This window comes from Manis javanica, chromosome 12, assembly GCF_040802235.1.
Source record: "Manis javanica isolate MJ-LG chromosome 12, MJ_LKY, whole genome shotgun sequence".
In the NCBI taxonomy this organism is placed as follows: Eukaryota; Metazoa; Chordata; class Mammalia; order Pholidota; family Manidae; genus Manis; species Manis javanica.
The window spans coordinates 72,069,137-72,086,980 of record NC_133167.1 but is presented as its reverse complement, the minus strand read 5'-3'; the positions used below and the strand labels follow the sequence as shown (position 1 = coordinate 72,086,980).

The 17,844-nt window shown below is 40.5% G+C and overlaps 1 pseudogene; it reads right to left on the bottom strand.

The window, feature by feature from the left end:
* Window positions 1-13,031: 13,031 nt before the first annotated feature.
* Window positions 13,032-15,832, bottom strand: LOC140845284 (DNA endonuclease RBBP8 pseudogene; annotated as a pseudogene).
* Between the last annotated feature and the right edge of the window lie 2,012 nt (window positions 15,833-17,844).

Below are 17,844 nucleotides of genomic sequence, written 5' to 3'. Positions count from 1 at the left end.
GGTTACTTTTATAAAACACTGTCACTAAGAGCTTTTTATTTCTGTCATCCTCAAACGTTGGCTTGTTCAGTATCCTGGTTCTCATGCACCCCAAATGGCTGCAGTGGCTCCAGGCTTCACATGCCAGCAATACCCAGATAGAAAGAGTCAACCCTGGCATATGACCCATTTTAAGATTGAGGAAAACCTTCCCAGGTTCCTCAACAGACTTCTCACACCTCATGGGTCAGAAACAGGTGTAAGCATGGTCTCACAACCAGTGGCTGGGCCAAAGGACTGGGTTAGACAAAACTAAGATTCTCCCTTGGGAAGCTGGAGAGGGCCTTAGACTATGCTGAAGATCAAGGCCTCTTAGAGGAGGGGGAAACAAGCTGGGGGTCCCCTAGCAGGAAAGGGCCCAAGGAACAGCTGCCACACATAAGTTCAGCATGGGCTGTAAAAGATGGAGCCCCAAGTTTGGAATTGGCCAGAGTGAGAACTAGTGTGAATAAGTGAGGAAAGCTTCTGGATTTCAAACAGCCTCCAACATTCATGACTTGATTTTTTGTGGTCGGTAGGAATGTTGTAAGTGGTGTGCAAAGGAATAGGTTAGCACAGTTCTCAAGTGTCTGATACGTATTTACTCATTTTTAAATAACAACAAGCCCTTACCTGGAACACAAATGATATTTGTTAAATTATATTTTAAACTGTATTTTCCAAAGGAAAAGAAAATTTAGTTAGCAGAGTAGCCTTGTTTTATATTTTTATGGATCTCTTTGATGTTTGAGTTAATTTTAAAAATAGCTCTCATATCTGCCTCTGCATTCAATTTGTTGTGATGTGTTATTGCGGTTGAAGAAAATGAAGAAATCCAGTCTTACACTAATAGATAATTGGGAAAAGTGGTAGTATTTTATTAATGTTTGGTAGCTTTTTCAGATAATTGTGAATATTATTTGATATTACACCAAAACTTGGCAAGAGATAGTTTTTAATGGTTAGTTGCAATATGGAATCAGAAGCCATAATGAACTTTTTATACTTTGTGACATTAAAATCCATTGGTCTGTTTGACACTTTGAATATTTTTTCCAGGAATGTTTCTACACATCACACATTTTTCTTTTGGGACATAGTGATTTATTGAGTTATGCAGATTTTATGAATGTTGACATACTCCATGCAATATAAAAGAATTTGTTAATATCACCACCAATCCTATAAGGAAAATATTGAGAGGCTGTCAAACTCATGCTGGTGAATTCAAGTTTCACAGAACTCTAATTTTCCCCTGAAATTTTCAATTTTATCTATGACAAGAAAAATGATCAGTTATTTTCCTTGAAATAAAAGTTTTACTTTGTTCATTTTTAAAACAGTGTCTTACAAATACCCAAGTTTGGATAATCATAATTTGTCAGTCTGCTGTTCTTTCGAGGGAAAATGGTATATTCCATGACAAAAGTAGTTTGTATAGTTCACAACTAAAACTGTTGCACGGTGCTTTTCTTTGAGATAACTATCAGACTTCAGCAAGCAGTTCAAATGCTGCTCATGTTGTGCACAAAGAGTAAAAAGATGTGGTCAAGGAGTTGAATTTCAATGAAGTTAACAACTTCCACAGCTTCATCAAGGACAGTCCTAAGTGAAACTGGTTTTTGTTTTGTTTTTTAGCTGCCCAGTGAAGGATACAAAGACTGCTAGTATAATTAGGTGCCACTGCCCTGATTCACGCTCAGGTGCCAGCAGTTTTACTCACCTTGGGTTTCGTGTCATCTGTGCACATGTCGACAGACTTGTTCCAGGATAAACATGAGACTCAAAAGAGTTATTCAACACTTTGCATTTCTTGCCAAGCCACAAGTTTGTTGACAAAAAAGTTATTCAACAATTTGTGTTTGTTGCCAAGTGTTCCTATAAGAGATCTTGGATGATGGTTAGTTGGGTCTGATAATGGATGAATGCATGCAAAACAGTAAGCCTGGCCTCATCTGTAGATTTGTCCCATTGGTAAAGCAAGTAAAATTTCTGCAGATGAGATATTAATTCAGTGATCATTGGTAATCAAAATCTTTAATGCAACAAGTCACTGTGTCGTTGGGAAGTGGCACTACCATGATTTCCTTTACTGACCTTTCCTCCAGCAGGCATTCAGCAATGTCAACTGCAAAGGCGTTGTAAGTCTCTCAACCATCAGGTGCACTTCTCCAGCCACTGTAATAAGATAACTTAATCTGTAAGGTAATTTGGATTTTTCCTCTTTCTACTATGAAAAATTGTAACAAATAGTTCTTATCTTTTAAAGATCTAAATTTAGGTTCTTACGAGCTAAATTACATCTGCATTTAAAAGATTTACTTTCTTTTTCTTTAAACACTGGGTGATAACCAAATGACACTACAACTTAGCACCAATAATGCTTTCTTTTTAAAATTAGTATACTTGTATTTTAGAGCAGTTTTAAGTTCACAGCAACATTGAACAGGAAGTGCAGAGTTCCCCCATATTCCTTGCACCTTACCAGACAAGCTCCCCCTGCTATCTATATCCTGCACCACAGTGGTGTGGTACACTTGTTACATTGATAAACCTACCCTGATACATTTTTAACACCCAAAGTCCATTGTTTACATTTGGGTTCACTCTTGGTATATTTTTATCATAATGACACGTTTCTACCATTGTAGTATCATACAGAATAGTTTCGCTGCCCTACAAATACTCTGTGCTCTGCCTATTCATCCCTCTGTACCCCATGCCCCCACTCCACACCTGGCAACCATTAATATTTTACTGTCTCCATAGCTTTGCCTTTTCCAGAATGTCGTGTAGTTTGAATCATGCAGCATGTAGCCATTTCAGATTGGGCTTCTTTCACTTAGATGTGATTTAAGGTTAACTCCATGTCTTTTCAAGGCTTGACAGCTCATTTCATTTTAGCACTGAATAGTATTCCATTGTTGGGATGTATCACAGTTTATTTATTCATTCACCTCCCGAAGCACATATTGGTTTCTTTCAAGTTTGGGCAATTATGAATAAAGCTGCTGTAGACATCTGTATGCAGGTTTTTGTGTGGACATGCATTTTCAGTTCATTCGGATAAATACCAAGGGGTGCCACTGTTGAGTTACGTCATTGGAGTATATTTAGTTTTGTAAAACTGCCCAGCTGTCTTCCAAAGTAACTATACCATTTTGCATTCCCACCAGCAATGAATGAGAATTCCTGTTGTTCCACATCCCAGACAGCATTTAGTGTTTTTAGTCTTTTTTATTTTGGCCATTCTAATAGATATGCGGTAATATCTCACTTTTTTTTTAATTTGCATTTCTCTGATGACACATGATGTGGAGCATCTTTTCATATGCTTACTTGTTGTCCATCTTCTTTGATGAGGTGTCTGTTCAGGCCTTTTGCCCATTTTTTAATCAGGTTCATTTTCTTTAGTTTTAAGAGCTCTCTGTACATTTTGGATAGCATTCCTTTGTCAGATGTTTCCTTTGCAAATACTTTCTCTCAGTTTATGGCTATGTTCTCATTCTCTTCACACTGTCTCTCACAGAAGTTCTTAGCTTTAATCAAGTCCAGCTTATCAATTATTTCTTTCATGAATTGTGCGTTTGGTGTTGTATCTAAAAAGTCATCATCATACCCAGTGTCATCTAGGTTTTCTCCTATGTTATCTGCTAGGAGTTTTGTAGTTTTGTAATACAGATTTAGGTCTGTGATCCATTTTGATTTTTGGGAAGGCTGTGTCTAGATTCATTGCTTTGCATGTGGATGTTCAGCTGTTCCGGCACCATTTGTAGAAGAGACTATTTTTGCTCCACTGTATTGCCTTTGCTCCTTGTCAAAGATCTGTTGACTCTATTTGTGTGAGCCTATTTATGGGCCGTTTATTCTGTACCATTGATGTATTTGTTTATTCTTTCACCAATTTTCACTATTTTGATTACTGTAGCTTTAAGCCTTGAACCCAGGTAATGCCAATCATCCAGCTTTGTTCTTCAATATTGAGTTGCTTTTCTGGGCCTTTTGCCTCACATATAAACTTAAGAATTAGCTTTTTGATATCCACAAAATAACTTGCTGGGATTTTGACTGGGGTTGCATTGAATCTATACATTGAGTTGGGAGGAACTGACATCATCACAATATTGAATTTTTGTATCAAAGACAGAGAATATCTCTATTTTTTAAAGTTTACCTTTGGTAACTTTCATCAAAGTTTTATAGTTTTCCTCATAGGCATCTTGTATATATTTTGTTAGATTTATACATACTTCATTTTGGGGGTGCTAATGTAAATGTTTTTACTTTATTTCAAACTCCACTTGTTCATTACTGGTATATAAGAAAATTGACTTTTGTACATTAACCTTGTATCCTGCAACTTTTCCATAATCACTTATTAGTAACAGGAGTTTTTTGGCTGATTCTTTCATATTCTCTCCATAGATGATCGTGTCATCTACAAACAAAGTTTTATTTCTTCATTCCCAATATGTGTACCTTTTCTTTCCTTTCTTGTCTTATCACATTGGCTAGGACTCCCAGAATGATGTTGAATAGCAGTGGTGAAAGGGGACGTCTTTGCTGTGCTCCTGATCTTAGTGGGAGTTTCTCACTGTTAAGTATGAGTTTCTCACCAAATATGATGTTAGCTGTAGGTTTTTTGTTTTTTGTTTTTTTTAGGAGAGCAAATGAGAGACTTATTTAGAGAGAAAGTGAGAGGACAGAGCTCCTGGCTCAGGCCAGAAGGGGACAAGGGAGCCCTAGGGTGGTGTGTTGTCTAGGGGTTTTATAGGCAGTGGAGAGACAAAGGGCTAGGGATGTACACCTGCTAAGTGGTCCCAAAATGTTTACCTTTGAAGAAACACCAAGTTTCTTATTAGTCTTCCTGGTTACAAGAATTTTACTGCTCTAATTTCCTCCCAGGATAGCAGCTTCCTGGTCTGGGAGCATATCACTCAAGGCTGCCTGCTTTGGTCCCAAGGTGGGCTGAGTTATTGTCCGTATGTTAAGGAAGTTACTTTTTAGCAAGTTGGATTCTAAAATGCAATCTAATTTTCAAGATGGCATCCTTCCTGTTTTTACTATGTTGTTTTGGGCTTGCTTGCTACATTGGCCAGGTTGCAAATCATTTGTTTAGGGCTGGAGGAAGGAAGGCAGCACCTGGGTAAGGTCAGAAAAACAAGCTGGGCCCCCTAGCAGGCCAGAGCAAATCCCACAGTGGATTATCTTGCTTTGTTTTCTCCGGAGGCCCTCACCCTACACTGTCTAAACCCATGGTCCCTGTCTCTTTACCCCCTCTCCAGATGGAGACCCTAGCTGCTGCTAGGGAAAGGGGGCGATGACTGCTCTGGCTGCTTCAGGCTGAGAGAGGGCGCAGTAAAGGGTGCAGTTAGGTCTCCATCAGTGTTCACCCGAGAGGGCCTTGGAAGATGGGCACTTCTATCTGGGGTTCCATTTCCATCACCATTTGCAGTTTCATGGCTTCAAAAGGATTTAGAAAACCAGCTCCATGTTGTAGTACTCCATAGGACTTCTGGGCGTGTGCTTTCAGAGGTCCTGGAGTGAATCAGAGACATTTTGTGAATAATTTGGAATGTATACACAATACACAACTTTAATTACAGCACAGGTCCCACCTGTACTGCTGTTAGGATGTCTAGTGCCATTCTGTTTTGTATAACTGCTTGGCGCATTAGTTTTACTTTAGTATTAAGGCCTTTTGAGTAAAATTGGTTAAGTATTTGATATGCCAAATTACATACATCTTTTAAACCAAGAGATGGTACAAAAATAGAGGCTAGGTGATCATTCCAATGAAAAACACTCCTAGTCCATGGATGCTAGAGGCTTAGGAAGTTTGCAGGGTGTGGGGTGTTCTTAACTCAACACCCCTGCAGCCAAGGAGAAGTTCAGTTACTACACTTACTTAGTTCACTCCTTCTTAACAATCATGCTAGATTACTTACAAAACCTTCACTAAACATAACAAAGTCAAGCTTCCCTTTAAGCATTCTTCTCTTTTCAAAGATATAAGCCAGGCTGTATTGCAGGAGATAAATTTTTGTCTCAGGGAAATTTCTGTCTCAGAAAGTCTAGTTTAAAAACCTCCCAATTTTTTAGGATAATGATGAACCCAGTAAGTAGACTAGATTTCCAATAGAAGGATTTAGAAAACCAGTTTTATATTGTAGTAGATCACAGGACTTTTGACCATTTTCCTTCCTTGTGGCAAAATTAATTTAGCTGCATAACCTTATTATATTGTACTTCCCTTGGAGGGCCAAGCCTCTCCGTCAGAGAGTTTGTATTGAGGCCAGGCTTGCATGCAGAAGAAGGTAAGACACTTTCTTTTCAGGGTTTGGGGATCAAATTGCTCCCAATTCTTCAGAATGCATGCCAGAGGCATGTCTGGCTTTTTAAACTTGAAGAGGACACTCCCATCTCTGAAGTTATCCCAGACAAGCCCCCAAAATGATGCTGGAGTTCTTGTTCACGGGGTCGAAGAATGAACTTCACAAACACTTAAGGTAGGAGAGCAAGTGAGAGACTTTTATTTAGAGAGAATGAGAGGACAGAGCTCCTGGCCTGACAAGGGAGCCCCCAGCTGGGTTTTTTGAACATATTCTTTATCAAGTTGGGGGAGTTTCCCTGTATTCTTAGTTTACTGAGAGTTTTCTTAACATAAATGGGTATAGGACTTTATTAAATGCTTTTTCTGCACCTTTTGAGCCTCAGATGCCTGGGATAAATTCTACTTAGTCATGATGTATAATTATTTTCATACATTTTTGTATTTGATTTGTTAATATTTTGATGAGTATTTTTGCATCTATATTCATGAGATATTTGGTCTGTAGTTTTCTTTCTGTAGGGTATTTATCTGGTTTTGATGTTAGGGTAATTCTGACCTTACAGAATGAGTTAGGAAGTATTCCCTCTGCTTCTATCTTCTGAAGGAGATTTTAGAGAAATGGGGTAATTTCTTCCTTAAATGTTTGTTAGAATTTGCAATGAACCCATCAGGGCTGGTGCTTTCTGTTTTGGAAGGTTGTTAATGATTAATTAGATTTATTTAATAGATATAGGCTTATTCAGATAGTCTGTTTCTTGTGTTAATTTTGGCAGATTGTTGTCTTTCAGAGAATTCATTCATTTCATCTAGGTTATCAAATTTTGGGGCAGAGTTGTTCATAATATTCTTTTGTTAGCCTTTTAATATCCATGGGATCATTAATAATGCCTCTTCTTTCATTTCAGATAATATTAATTTTTATTACCCATTCATTCTTGCATGGATTCATTTCTTTTTTGTTTCTTAGCCTGAATAGAAGCTTATCAACTTTATTGATCTTTTCAAAGAACCAACTTCAAATTCAAATGATTTTCTCTGTTGATTTCTTGTTTTCAATTTCATTGATTTCTGCTCTAATTTTTATTATTTCTTTTCTTTGGCTGTTTATGTTTGTCAGCTCCGCCCTGCCTCTAACCCACAGATTTGGAGGGAACGCCACGGAATGCTGAAGATCTGAAAGGCCAGCCAGGGGACTCAAGGCATTGCAGCACAAGAGTAATGCCGAAAAGGCACTCCGCAGATTTATTGAGCAAATGAACTTAAACATCTAAAGAATTCTGAGTAGGGGGTTCAACACACGATCAACACACAATCATTATCTGACCTTGAGTCTAGCCCAAGGGCATGATGCTCCTCAAGGACACCGACACCATGTGAGGGCGATCACGAGTTCTGTAGGAACTGTTTTGGCTCTAATCATTCTGGTGTAGGAAAAATAATCAAGTCATATGTATTTGCACATTTGATTTCTATTCTACTTGTTTTGTGTATTAATCTCACAAAGAAATTAAAATTTTTTTCTTAATATTATATAAAGTACATCATGCTGTTTACTGAGATTTACTTTTCCACTTCAGATAGAATCTTACGACAAAAATTCATCCATACATTTATTTGTTTTGACTGCTCTAAGTTATCAGTTGACTCATCCATTCTTCCATTGACGGGCAGCTTTTGGATTGTTTCTAGGTTTTTACTGAATGGTGCTGTGGTGAACCTCATTCATGCATTCCTCTTTTATATATAATTTTTTTCTGTTTCCACCTAAAATAATCGTTTCTGGGTCATAGAATAAGTTTTTCTTTACCTTTAGAAGGTAATGTCAAAACATTTTAATATTTTAAATCTCACCAGCAACATTAAAAGATTTTGTGAATCCACACTTTATCCAAAATTTGGTATTATGAGTCTTTTAAATTTTTGCCAGTGATATGCCTACATCATTGTGGTCTTGATTTGCATTTTCCTGATCACCAGTAATGTCAAACATCTCTTTGTATTTATTGGCCATATGGAATTTCCTCATCTGTGAAATACTTCTTCATATCTTCTGCCTAATTTTCATTGAGTTTGTGGTTTTCTTATTGAGTTTTAGAGTTCACTATATATTCTTAGTAATATTTGTCATTTTTGTTTGGCATGAAATTGAGATATTGTAAATATCTCCTCAAAATTCTAATTTACCTTTTTACTTGTTTTTGAGTAGTACAAGTTCTTAATCTTAATAAGCCCTGCACATTTAAGTTTTCTCTGAAGTTAACAATGGTCTTTTTGTACATCTGCTTACTTCTTTATGTACTTGTTGCTAATATAATCTAAATCCTTCTTAAAGTGTACAAATTTCCTCAAGATACTCAAATTAGGTATTCTGTCAATTTCACCTTCCTGAAAAAATCCTTCCTGGAACTTTGTGACCTGTTCTATCCTGGATGTGTTGCCTTTTAGGCACTGCGGTCACCTTCAGATCTCCAATAAACCCATTCCTGGAGACTCCTTCTCTCTGTTTCTTGGATCCTAGGGCTTACTCTTATTTCACTTTGTTTGGTGGAGCACTCTATACCTTCCCGAGAAAGAGTGTAAGAGAGATTTTAGAGATCTGCATTTTGCTCTCATACTTTTCGACGTGAGTGGAATTGTATTGGACATTATTTCCTTTCAGAAGTTTGATGACATTGTTTCATTGTCTTACAGCTTCAACTGTTATGTTTTGAGAAGTTTGGTGTTATTCTGATTCTTGGTTCTGGTATGAAACCCTTTTTCCCCATCCCTCTGGAGATTGTAGGATCTTCCTTTTTCCCTAGTGCTTTGAAATGCCATGATAGGATATGTGGGTCTGTTTTGGACCACTGTACCAGGCCAGCATGCTTTCAGTTCCAAGAAATTTTCTGTAATTTCTTCCCTTCCATTTTTTCTGTTTTCTCTTTCTAGAACCCCTATTATTTAGGTATTGGATCTTCTAGATTGATCTTCTAGTTTTCTTATCTTTTCTCTCCTACTTTCTCTATCTTTGTATTTTAATTTTACTTTCTGGGTTATTTCCCAAATTCTACATTCTGTATTGATCCTCTACTTCATCTTAACCTCTTTCATATCTGCTATCATAATTTTAATTTCCAGAAGCTTGCTTATTTGTTCCCTGAATTTTTTTTTCCTTTAACAGCACCTTGTTCTTCTTTTATGAATGTAACAACTTCTTTTATTTTCTCAACATATTGGTCACAGCAAGCAGAGACTTTCCTGACCCTCCTGATATTCCCTGGCTGTTTGCTCAAGCCAGAAGCTGTCCACCAGAGGACCGACTGGAAAGCCTGTCCACGTCCATGTGGCCAGCCGAACTGTAGTCGTCATTAGAGGGCGATTGAGCTAGGTATTCCTTAGGATATTCCCAATGTCAAGATCTTAGTTTTATTCCAGGGAGACTTTCTGATGTCAGTATCTTACTTCTTTTCTCTCTTCCAGAGAAGATTTCTGTTTTTCTGCCAGGCGCATGTTGGTTGACAGCCAGCTGTCTGGGAGCTGAGTAGGTCAGGGGAAGCTGCTGACTTGTTAGTTTGTGGGGACCAACTCCTTTCTTGCCGGTGGCCTTTGGTCCGAGTTTTCCAGGGCCACGGACCTCATTCACTGCGCCCCCCACACCGGTGTGGCTCCAGCCAGGAAGGAGGGCCATATCCCCGGAGCTCTTGGGGTTCCGGCCCAGCGACTCCGGCCTCTGCCCCGAGTGGCCTCACCTGCTGCCCGGAAACTGGCGCTGCCCCGGTCCCTACCCCGCGTCCTGCACGGCCGATGCCCCAGGACCCGCCTGAATTTTGACCTACTTTTAAATTAACTGAATTTAAGAAACAAGTGGAAACAGCCAAAGGGTATTATTGAATACCCAGTATACAGCCCACACAGTGCTAAGTATTTTCAAGGCCACTAAGAATCTCCTTTGTGGTTTTTTTTTTTACCTCCATGCTCCTTAAACATCAGTACTCTGCAAGGTTCTGAGGACCACTTTTTCTCTCATTCCTGGATAATCACATCCACTCTAGTAGATTTAATTATCATCTATATGTTGAGCTGCCCCAAACATGTGTCTAACCTTGTGCTCACCCCTCAGCGTTAGGCATGTGTACCTGATTCTAGTTCATTTGGACAGACAGCTGTGTCCACAAGAACCAACCTGCCCCAGATCCAATCATCTTCCCCACGGCCAGGGATCCAGGAGTCCCAGACCTGATCTTCCCACACTTCCTGTCTTAATGGACTTATCATGTGCTATTACAAACAGAAGAGTTCATTTTTACAAGTCCATCTTTTTGTTTTCTGCTTTTGCTGGAATGCTAAAGAAGACTTCTCTTACTCCCAGCTCAGGTAAAAATTTGTCTATATTTATTTCTTTTGTGATTTAATCAAATCTTTTATCTTTCTGAAACTTAGTTTGGTTTGAGGCATGGATTTAATGCCCCAACGCCACTTATGGAAAAAAAAAATTAATCTTTTCTTGTATTTGTTTGAGTAAGTTGCCAGCTGATTCTCTAGGGTTTTCCAATTAGTTAAAAGTGCACATTTCACCCTCTGATATTTAAGTCACCTCTGTTAGAATGTTTTGGTTGCTCACATGGAAATCCAACTTCAACTGTCTTAAGAAATCAGAGCACCAGAATGAACAGATGTTGTTTGTATCATGGCTGAACTTGTGGATTCATATGATGCCTTAAACAACTTGTTTCTCTATCCCTGGGCTCTGCTTCTTTCTGGGTGGCTCTCATTTTCAGAGAAGTACGCTGTAAACAGAGACTACATGTTAAGTTAACCACAGGCCCCTATTTAACAGACTTTTTTTTTATCCCTGTGACATATCTCCATGGAGCCTTGGTAGGCTGCCTGTCTGTGTTATTTTTGATCAACCTTGTTTGCCAAAACTTGGTACAGAGGTTCTCATCCTGTCATATTGGGCCAAGCAGCTCTAAGAATAACTTTACCAGTTAACTAGCAGGTGGAGTCGGACAACACCTTCCTGTCTAGGTTTTTGGACAACAAGAGTAGGATAAGCTCTGTTTCTCACTAAAACATTTTAGTCTTGGATTATGGATAGGGAAAATCGACATGGGGAGAGGTTACAGAAGGGGTCTTTCCTTTGTGTGAGCATCCGGTATACTGCATTTCAAGCCTATCATCCAAAGAGGTTTAGAAAGGGCAGCCTGTCCACATTTGTCCCACAGCAAGGCATGGAGGGAAGTGCCCCCCAGCAAGGCCTAGGGGTTTGGATTTCCTGGTAGTTTCGGTTCCTACCATACACCCCCATTGCAATTACCAGGCTCCAATTCTTGGGGCTTAAACTTTAGCAAAGAGGTGGGAGCAAAGTGCAGAACTTAGTTATTGCAGTTTGGCATGATTATTAGACTGGACCTCAGCATTTGCACATACTTGGCTCTGTTTTCTTTGTTTCTAGCCAAGCCACCTTGGTCTGGAATCTGTCACTTGCTGGTACATTCTCCTCAAGGCTTTGAGTTAAGCCTTAACTTGAGGAGGGCTGTGGTCTGAGGCCCATGGGGCCAACTTATACTAGATTAGCAGCATTCCTTCCTGGGGTGGGGAAATCCTCAGAAGCCCCCAACTCCTCACTTTTCCTGGGGGTGTTTGACTTGTAAACCTACCCCCATACCAATATCTACCTTCACTAAAGTCTTTATATTTGAAAGCCCAGTGGTGTGTGTCCCTTCGCTTCACGTCTCCCCCAGGAGCCGAGCTCTCTGCCCCTCCCCACCCACGCCAACACATACCCCACTGAGGCTCTCCTCCCTCACCACCTCATGTGTGTCCAAGGAGAAAATCGGGTTTTCTGGCTGTTGGAGGGGCTTGTGACAAGAGATATTTCTAGAAGCCATCACTGTGAAGCCAGCTGGTGGGAGAGCAGACACCTGTGGCTGGGGCCAGCATCTGTCCCACCTGCGGTTGGCTGGCGACAGTGTCTGTGGCACACAGGGTCAGCTTTCTGCTCGAGTGTATGCTGGGCAGCTGACTGGCACTGGCTATGGGGGCAGGGGACTGGAATTTTCCAACCCATGGAAAATGAGACACCATAGGAAAAAAACAACAGGGAGACAGATTGGGAAAGGTTATTTGCAGTGTCTTAAAGCAAACACAGTCTAACATCTGTAGTATACAAGCAAAGGGAAAAAAGCCAGGGTCTCCAATTGGAAAGAAAGGGGGTATAAGTCCAAATAACAGCAACAGCAATGAGCCAGGCAATTCAAGACAAGGAAGCCCCATAGGTTAATAAGCACAGGAAGATGTGTGCCATCTCAGTGGTAATGGCAGAAATGAGAGTAAACGACAAGGACATACCCTTGTATACTTGCTAGATTGGCATAAAGCAGGAAGCTAATAGTGCTGAGTGTCAGTGGAGATGCAGGTACTGCAGTGGGACCAGGGTGGTGCTTGTCTAGGGGATTTATAGGCAGTTGAGAGACAAAGGCCTAGGAATGCAGACCTGCTAAGTGGTCCCAAAATTTTTATCTTTGAAGAGACATTAAGTTTCTTATTAGTGTTCCTGGTTATTTACAAGAATTTTACAACTCTGATTTCCTCCCAGGAGAGCAGCTTCCTGGTGTGGGAGCATATCACTCAAGGCTGCCTGCTTTTCTCCCAAGGTGGGCTGAGTTATTGTCTGTTTGCTAAGAAACTTACTTTTTAACTATTTGGGTTCTAAGATGGGAAATAAGTGTTTAATAATAACTTTATCTATAAATAACCGAAAGGAAAAAAATTGTCCTCTGTCCTGTTTTTCCTGTAGCATCGATGTCTTCTGCTCCTTGGCCTTTGGAGAAAACATGGCATTGTAAGGCCGCCATCTTTTTGGACAACGACAAGGATCAAGATCTTCTTTAGTATAACCTCTTTACATACAAGTCTGAGTGGAAGGGAAACCAACTTCCCAAAATTTCTCTAGTGTGTTGGATGGAATGTAGTGGAATCAGTGCCTTGAGCAGGAAGCCAAGTTCTTTTCTCTTTCTTCTGCTGGAATATCTGCATAATAAATTTCACATTCCTTACATGTGTGTCGAAGCAATTTTTGTCTGTCTGCTTTTTTCTGAACTACCTCAATATGAGATAAAATTTTGTCTCTCATCATCTTTAAAATATGGTTCCACAAATGCTTTCTGTTTGACTTTATCTTGATATCACCATGAGTGCTTGGAGTCTTTGTGGGAGCTGAGAATTCCTCCCCTTCATCCGCCACTTGGAGGAAACCATCTTCCAAGCAGGACTCCTATTCTTCATGTGTTGTCCTATCAAACATATCTGCCAAGCTGTCATTCAGTTTTCTTCCTCTGTGTGGACTCTTTTCTCCCTTCTGCTCTTGCTTCTTCATTTTTAAAAGCACAGTTTCACTAACCAAGGTACAGTCCATGTCCACTGTCTCTCCTCCTGCTAATCTTGTTGGACTGCCATCCTTTGTGTCTATTACTGTAATGTCCATTTTATACTGAGAAAGGTCTGCTCCTGGATCTATACTCCACTGGATATTTTCAAAGGATACATTTTGGTTGTTTTGTAGACTTTGTTTTAGCAATTCTACATGGATTTAACTGAACAACTGATGCAAGTTCACATGCTCCACGGACTGACCTGGTTGTTTTTACTGGCTCATGAGAACTAGCACCCTTCAAGTCCTCGAAATGATTCTCTGTCTCCAAACTTTCATGTGGATGTAGAGGGACTTTAAAGATAGGATTTTCTTCTTTTATCTGTAATGGTGTTTCATTGTCTGGAGAGGATTTACTCAAGGACCGAGGCTGCACTCCTGTAAACGGCTCTGGGGAATCTCTGGTTAACACACAGCTCCCACTCAGGGCCTCATGGCTTGAGGAGGGGCCCTCTGGAATGGGCTTCCAAGCCTCCCTGAGAGCCACCTGCCTAAGTCTGATTTTAGAGGTCTCCCTTCCTTGGCTTTTCTCTTGACACTGAACAGCTGAAAATCGGTCAGACAGATCCAGAGGTTTATCCATCACATGGTCTCATTCATGGAAGAAAGATTATCCAGCAGAAAAGAAAAAGCATTTTCTTTATCAAAAGAGGCTTGTGGGCAGTGTACTTCATCTTCACTTTCTTCCTTGATTTTCTTTCTTTTGGATCACCTGCCTCCCAATGGTTTCAGGGCCACCACGCGGCTGTCTCTATCAGTAACAGCATCTTTAATGGGATCCACACTGTCCTGTTCACTTACGGATTCACTTACGTTTTTATTTTTAAGCATCTGCTTATTAGAAGATGACTGGCTAATATTGTTCCCTTCAGACATCACAAGGTTGTGATGTGTGAAAAGGACACTATCTTCAGATTTTGATCTACTTTTCTCTGATCTAGAATTAGATGAGTTGCTGAAAGGCAGTGTTTTCAGATGGGGTTTTTTTCCCCAGTCTCTAAAAGGGAAGGGGACAAACTTGTATTCAAAGCTATACTGCTTCTCACATTAGAGATAGCTCCAAATACAGGGGATGATACCCGAGTCGTCAATTCTTCTTGAGGAGGAGACTTTGATTCAGAATCTGAAAACCCTAAACTCTCTTCACTGTTTCTTCTAGATTCTTCAAAAGATGGTTCCTTATAATCCCCTTCTAGACAGTGGCAGAGCTCATCACCACGAGGGCTCATGGGACCTTGAGGTTTAGATTCTTCTTGAACACGAAGTCCAGCTGTTTCAGCAACAACTGTAACTGAATTAAAAGATGACTTATCAGTGGGATAACTGTTCATTCCATGTGTTTTAGGCATAGGAGATTGACTCTGATCACAAGTGTCAGCCACTAGAATTTCATTTTCATTAGGTTTATGCTGTGGATGAGTTGAAGATTTTGGAACTTTTCTCAATTCATCCATACACATGGAAGGGTCTGGTTTAGCATGTGCTTGTTCTCAGTATCGGATGTGGAGGTTCTCCTTTCTTCATAGTTGGCTGATGCCAGAAAACGAAAAGGCTGTAATTGGTGAATCCAGAATAACATTTCATCAGATGCAGATCAGCTGCTTGATGTTGCTGAGCATTCTCAATTTTCTGCTGCAGCTGTTCAGAAAGTTTTTATTTTCTTCCTGTGGAGTATTCTTTTCATTCATAAGCTCTGTGATGAGTTTAAGATTCTGCTGCCGGATATTTTCAAACTCTTGCTGTTTTTCCAGATATGTTCTTCAGTTACTGCACAGCGATCACATAATCTGGCTCTTAATCCATCTTCTAAAACTTTGATGGTTTCATGAAGGACTTTCTGTTGCTCTCTCAGCTGTTGATTTTTGGTGAAGAATTCTTCTAGTCTCTGTGCATCTAACATTCGCTCCTTTTTCAGTTTGGTTACTTTTACTTGTAAACCTTGTACTTCTTTATCATGATACTTCTTTAATTTTGTCCAAAGTTCCTTAAAGTCATTAGATACATCTGCAGAACTAGGGCTTCCACAACTGCTTCCAAAGATGTTCATCTTGCTTAACATGCTCCACACTCCTGCTTGCCTCATGTCTCTGACCTTTTCTGTTACCTGTGTAGGTATGAAACTGTATCTGGACAGGTGAAATATCACAGCTCCGAGATCGCCTGGGGATCCGCGCAAGCTGGCACGCTCCGGGCGGTGGAGAGGCGGCTGCCCTCTCCTCCTCCAACCCTCACTACCTGCCGGGCCCTGGCAGGAAGGCCGGCCCCTTGGGGCAGCCCGTGCTTTCCGGGGGGACGGGGCGGTGGGGGGCAGTCAGACGGGAGCCAGCCCCGTGGGCGGGCGTGGAGGCGGCTGGGTCCCCTGCCCGCCGCACGGTGGCGTCCTATTTTTTTGAATTTTAAACCAGATTTGGATGACGATTTTACTTTGAGTAAGTAAAAAAATGCACGTGATACAAAATGAAAAAGATGCAAAAGATACACCATGAAAAGGCTCAGCCCTCTGTCCAGTTTTCCTTCCCAGAATAACCACTACATTGAGATTATCTTCCATGTTCTCCCAGAGATATTCTGTACACATACGAGCTTTGTAAACACATACATACATACATAGTCACATATCACTATTTGCCCATGTGATTTTATCTCTTAACAAATCTTAGAGATGTTTCCATAGGTCAGTACATAGAAAGATTTATCTTCCAGCCTTTCTACTGAGCTTTTTAAAGTGTATTTTTAATTTTAACTAAATAAACAGTTATATCTAGTTTAGTTTAAAAAGTCAAATGGCCCATAAGAATTATTACCAAAAAACAATATCCCTCTTTGCTATTAATTCCTAATCTTCTTATGGGAAACCACGTTCAACTCTTGGTTATTTCTGGATTATTTGTATTTCTCATATTTTTAAATACTATACAAAATGTTGACATTCTTAGTTTTTTTTCTGCTTTAAATATTAGGTATTCACTTTTTACAACTCCCACATTTAGATGGCATTAAGGAGCTAGTGAATCAGATGGAGAACAGAACAGTAGAGAAATCAAGAGAGGGCAGTACTAGTAAAGCCAAGAGAAGTCCGAGTTTTAGGAAAGGGAATAGTCATGTATCAAGGGCTTCAAAGTGCCCCAGAGGTGAGGGCTGAGTCCGCCCCTCTACCTGGCTACTTAGGTGTTGACTTGCGCGTCCAGCAACAACAGCTTCAGGAGGGCTGGGGTTTGCTATGAAATGGACACAGCCGTGTGAGGGTGGCCAAGGGATTAATTCTGGGCTGTCTGGACAGTGAGCCAGATGGGATGGAGAGGGGAAGGAACAGGGGGTCCCGAGAGCTAGAAGCCCTACACCCTTGCTCAGCTGCTCCCGGGATGCATAGCTTCCTTCTCCTATCAAGGGAAATCACAATGTTTTAAAAGTCACATAGTCTCCTGGCGGGGCATCTAGAGTTCCCAGGTAACGCCTTAAACAGCAGGCCCCCAATCCTTCAAACAAGACAGCTTCCCCTCACTTGCCCTCAAAAGGGAGATGGATGGAGGGAGAGTCTCATCCCTGGAACGCAGATGCCACTGCCCGGCTCATGGGATGATGGAAGGATAGAGAAATCCATGCCTCATCTTTTCTTAAGTACCTGTGCTTTATCTAGGTTTTCAGTGAAGCGTGCATTTTAAATTCCCACCATGTGTTGTAACAGACATCATCCTGATCTCTGATCCAGGACCAGAAGAGACCCAGAGTGCAGCCTCCCATCATGACGCTACTTTGGTGGGAGAAGGACAAGAAGGTGGGTTTCAGGAGATTGAGAAGGACTTGGAAAATAAGAAAATACAGACAGAATGTGAAGACTTGTCATTCAAAAAGTTGGTGGATAGTAGGATAGAGAGAATGGGAAAAACTGAAAGGGTAAGATCCTGAAGGATTCACGAGGGAGTGAGAGAAAAAATACAGGCTCTTTTGTTAAAGCACCCATATATCTAACGGAAAAAAAGTGTTTGCATACTTGTTTTACGGTTTACACCATCAGTTCAAACCCAGCTTATTCAGATTTAATGAGGGACCACACTGTCAGCATCAAGAGTACAGACCTGGA